This window comes from Tachypleus tridentatus, chromosome 1 (genome assembly GCF_004210375.1).
Source record: "Tachypleus tridentatus isolate NWPU-2018 chromosome 1, ASM421037v1, whole genome shotgun sequence".
Taxonomy (NCBI): domain Eukaryota; kingdom Metazoa; phylum Arthropoda; class Merostomata; order Xiphosura; family Limulidae; genus Tachypleus; species Tachypleus tridentatus.
This window is the reverse complement of record NC_134825.1, coordinates 108,241,971-108,247,971: the sequence shown is the minus strand read 5'-3', so window position 1 is coordinate 108,247,971 and position 6,001 is coordinate 108,241,971.

Here is a 6,001-nt window from a genome sequence, read left to right as displayed (position 1 = left end):
CATTTAACAGGCACAGCAGTAGAATATAGAATCCATTAATACATGATTGTACATCTGTCAGAATGTATTTCATTTAACAGGCACAGCAATAGAACGTAGAATCCATTAATACATGATTTTACTTCTATCAGAATGTATTTCATTGAACAGGCACAGCAATAGAATGTAGAATCCGTTAATACATTATTGTACATGTGTCAGAATGTATTTCATTTAACAGGCACAGCAATAGAATGTAGAATCTGTTAATACATGATTGTACATCTGTCAATGTATTTCATTTAACAGGCACAGCAATACAATGTTGAATCTGTAAATGCATGATTGTACATCTGTCAGAATGTATTTCATTTAACAGGCACAGCAATACAATGTAGAATCTGTTAATGCATGATTGTACATTTGTCAGTATGTATTTCATTGAACAACTACTTTGATAGAATATAGAATCCATTAATATATGATTGTACATTGGTCAGTATGTATTTCATTAAACAACTATTTTGACAGAATGTAGAACCCATTAATACATGATTGTACATCTGTCAGAATGTATTTCATTTAACAGGCACAGCAATAGAATGTAGAATCTGTTAATACATGATTGTATATCTGTCAGAATATATTTCATTTAACAACCACTTTGATAGAATGTAGAATCCATTAATACATGATTGTACATCTGTCAGAATGTGTTTCATTTAACAAGCACAGCAATAGAATATAGAATCCACTAATACATGATTGTACATCTGTCAGAATGTATTTCATTTAACAGGCACAGCAGTAGAATATAGAATCCATTAATACATGATTGTACATCTGTCAGAATGTATTTCATTTAACAGGCACAGCAATAGAACGTAGAATCCATTAATACATGATTTTACTTCTATCAGAATGTATTTCATTGAACAGGCACAGCAATAGAATGTAGAATCCGTTAATACATTATTGTACATGTGTCAGAATGTATTTCATTTAACAGGCACAGCAATAGAATGTAGAATCTGTTAATACATGATTGTACATCTGTCAATGTATTTCATTTAACAGGCACAGCAATACAATGTTGAATCTGTAAATGCATGATTGTACATCTGTCAGAATGTATTTCATTTAACAGGCACAGCAATACAATGTAGAATCTGTTAATGCATGATTGTACATTTGTCAGTATGTATTTCATTGAACAACTACTTTGATAGAATATAGAATCCATTAATATATGATTGTACATTGGTCAGTATGTATTTCATTAAACAACTACTTTGACAGAATGTAGAACCCATTAATACATGATTGTGCATCGGTCAGAATGTTTTTCTGATTACCTTTTTTTTCTTTTGCTTAGCCTAAACATCAAACTACTATCCAATGATGGAGATATAAGTAAATTAGTTGTGATAACAGTATTTTGTATTTACCTTAAGTGAAGTCTTTACGTAAATGTATCACTCAATATCTCTCGAGTGTTCTACATATATATAGAGAACTAACCTAAGCCTTTTTCCGGATGGTTATGTCCACATATCAGTTATTTCATTTAATCTTTAAATGTAGAATAGTGTTACTGTTGATAAGTTAATAACTATACCCGAGTGAAAGCTAATTTGTTATCTTCCACATTAATGAAGTGAAAACAAACTACCTCTTGAAATATTTAATCAAACAGTTAACTTATTCAGTAATAAAATTCTATATTCATCTCTATTTAAAATGAAAACTTTAGCTAGCACACCTTTCAAATAAAGTTTACATTTATCTCCTCTAAGACAATCATGTTGTTTTTAGTAAATGTTGACCTAATTATTAGGTAACAACGGTTAATCTAAGTCGTTAATATCCAGTAATGTTAGGACTAAGCCACATTAATGTTAAAATTTAATTTTGCTTTTAAAACAGTCTTATGGCATATAAATCTCAGTTGGATTAATACAGTGAGAATAGTTGTGGCTTAATAGAAAGTTTCATGGTTTCATTTATTACAGCTCATACCTTCTGTTGTCTATTTAACATTGAGTTTATTGAAACCTTAATCTTGTAACAGGTAATTCTATTTACCCTCAATATCATATTATATGTCACTTGTTTTAATGGTGGTTATCCTTACTGAGACCACGTGTTACACAATCCTCGGAAAGATTAGTGAACTAAGAGATCCATATGTAAACAGATACAAATCTTATTGATAACTCTGAGTTATTAACACATCACAGATTCTTACTGCTTATTTGTTGAGAAGTCATCTTGGAACACAAACATATTGATGAAGTAGACAATGTCTTTTGTAGCCACTTCTTAACATCTAAGACTTTTATACAACTTGTGTGTACTTGAGTTGTTCTAGTCATTTCAATGAAAACTACAGTATGAAATATGGAAATCTTTAGTTGTTTGATAAGAAGTTTTTATATTCCAGTAACTTCCCTACAGGTTAATGTGCCTAGAAACCCAAGTCTGATGAATAATAGAACCTGTCTTAATCATAGAATGGCTTCTCGCTACTCACCAAATGTTCTTCATAGAGTTATTTCAGTGTCCTTTTTCCTGCACTCCAAACTTTGCTTCTGTTTGTTAATTGTTTATAAAAAAAACAACGCACTTTATATCTATAATAGTTTTGCTTTCTTATCCTATTAAGATATAGATTTACATTATTATGAAAGTTCCTTGTACAAAGTTTAGATTAATATTAAAGATTTGTTTAAAGAAAATTATAGTAATGTATTTAAAAGATATAGTAACAGATCTACTGTCTATGATCATGTTTTTTCAAAATGTGATTTCAGTTGTTGCGTGTGTTTTTAGAATTTTATACGTTACTAACAGTTGTCTTGTGAAAATATCTGTGTACTTTGTTTCAATGTTTTGCACACATTTTTGCTTAATTAAAGTGTTTAACATACGTAACTAAACTGTAGAGAAAAATAAAAAACTGTAGTGTGCTGGTAGAAATCAATAATAATATTTTATGATAATACATTTGATTTCGGTAAAAATTACATGTCATGAAATGTAGTTAGTACAATAAACTTTGGAAACATTTTGAATTATACAATATTAAAACTGTGTATATTAAAAGGTTGGGTTGTTTTTCATTTATTCTTATCGACCTGTTATGCTACTAGGTGTACATTCATACACTCAATGGAACTTTTATGTGGTTTAAATATCTTACTTAAGAAACTTGTTAAAACCCATATAACATTTTACAATTGTATCATAAACTGTCATTTTATTAAACCAAAGTATTCAACATGCATGTTATATTGAATTACAAGACTTGAATGAGAACGTAATGTTCCTACTTTGAATGTCATGTAAAAATACAAATTTTATTTTTTCTGAACACAAGTCTTCAAATTTATCATATTGTGTAAACATTTATTTAAACAGACAACCTGAACAAGGACAATAAACAGATCTACAACTAGGATACAAAAACAGGACAACCTAGAATCTGTACAGTTTCAGTTGTGTAAACAGATCTACTACTAGAATACATAAACATGACAACTTAGAACCTTCAGTGTCACATGTACAAAGAGGTCTACTACTAGGGTACAAAAACAGGACAACCTAGAATCTGGACAGTTTCAGTTGTGTAAACAGATCTACTACTAGAATACATAAACATGACAACTTAGAATCTTCAGTGTCACATGTATAAACAGGTCTACTACTAGGGTACAAAAAAAGGACAGCCTAGAACTTGGACAGTGTAATTTGTGTAAACAGATCTACCACTGGAGTACTGAAACAGTTTGGTAACAAAATTTAACATAGATAAACTAAACTATAGTATTAATGGTGTAAACCTTAAGCTCAGCTGGTATGGATATATCAGCTTAATTTTCAGACAGTTTTTCTGGGAAAGTCTTTTTCTTCCAAATATTATTTATTTTCTCTGAATTTTTTTTTAAATTACTTGTATCTTACAGGATTATCAAACTGGAATATTCAATTATTCCATTTGAAAGTTAAAAAGTGGTGAACGTTGATTTAACATGGGAACAAGCAGTAATATAACATTTCTCTTGTAAATACTTTTATTGTTATGAAATTTACTTCAAAACATTTGAACATTAGTACAATTTAATGGTTAATATTAAATATTAGCATGATGTGGTGGTGATAACTTTGCATTAATTATAAACAAAAAAATTAAATATTTGAAATATAGAAAGTGACAAGTTGTCACTGTATTACATAATTAAGGGTATTTTGAAACTATGTTATTAAATAACGCATTATTTATAAACACCTGTCATCGTTAGATTTTCATTACACTTTATACTTGTACGTCCGTTGCGTGGTCACATGACTAACTTTTTAAGGTTCTCAAATAATGGACAGTCTGTGACCTTTACCATAAGTTCTTTATACCTTGACAGGAAATACTGGCTATTAGTTACTTTAACTTTGTTCGTTATGTAAAGTTTACCATTATAAAAAATATTTTGCGTGTGTGTGTGTTTTTTTTTTAATTATTTTGTGCTCCCCACAATCAAGTTTGTTTCATTTGGTATATGAAAATTTATCATAGCTTTTACTTCAAAATGTTTTGAAAATTGCACGAACATGTCATATTAATACAAATATCCATAATTGTGAACAATAAATGGGAGCAAACGATGAGAAGAAACTATATACTTAGGCCATATAAAACAGCTTTTGGGCCCTTGAGAATGGACAGACAGTGGAGAACTTTTAGTACCTATCACCTAGCGGACAGTATAAATATTTTAAAGATAAAATTTAATTGAACCAAAAACAATAATTTTCACCTTCGCAACATATATTAAAAATTACATAATTTAGAACAAAATAAATTTATCATCACGAAGTTGATTAGTTAACTGTAATATTTATAATTTAAAACATCTGAATATACGTCATAAACATGCACATTTAAAACTATTTATACAGGGTGGCCCGTAAGTCCCTACCCATCCATATATCTTCTGTGCTGTCCTTCATTCTCGCTGCATAATATTATGGGACATCATGTTTTGTGAGACATTTTCCTTAACATGGCAGGAATTATTGTTCCACATGCCTCGGTAACAGCTGCCTTCAACTCATCATTAGTATTATAACGTTGTTTAGACACAACATATGGATGGGTAGGGACTTACGGGCCACCCTGTACAGTCAAAGGAAATTATTTTTATTTTTTACATTGTAACACTTGTATTTCATGCATCTAATACGGCAAATGTCTATTGTTTAAATATATGAGGTATCTTACTGAAGCGCAGCAAAATCATAGTTGTATTACTTTCTCTCTGTCTATCTATCTATATATATATATTCGTACACACATTACCGAAACAATATATATAATTTTGTTGAAATACAAGAAGATCTCAGTGCTAGAAGTGATTGAGGCTTAATAATATAGTGTCATCTATTAACAGGAATTACAACTTAATCCATAAAAATTCTACACTTTGGGTATCCAAGATCCGAATATTCTTCCTTTGCAGTACTACCTAGAAGTAAATAAATTTTAATATAAAATATTGACCATTCGATCTTCAGCATGTCACATGACAACCACATCATTCTTAAGTTACTAAATGGTGACCTAAAGTATACTTAAGAAAGTTGAAATTACACCACGTCCAACTCCCACGATCTCAAAAGAGTGGTAGTAAAGAAACAAAACAAAATGGCTTAATTGAGCCATACTAAACAAAGTTCTTAACATACTTGTTGTCTGTAGTTATTAAACTTCACATCGAAGGCTTCAGTAATCTGATAATTATAATATGTTTTTGCGTACCTTACGTTTCACTAAGGTGTTTCAGGTATCATTAAATATATCACTAACTGAGCTCTATCTCCGTGGCACAGCGGTATATTTGCGGACTTACAACGCTAGAATATGGGTCTCAATACCTATGCTTATTAGAGTACAGATAGCTGATTGTGTGAGTTCGTGCTTAATTACAAACAAGAAACAAACAGTAGCAAACAACAAAGCTCGTTTATT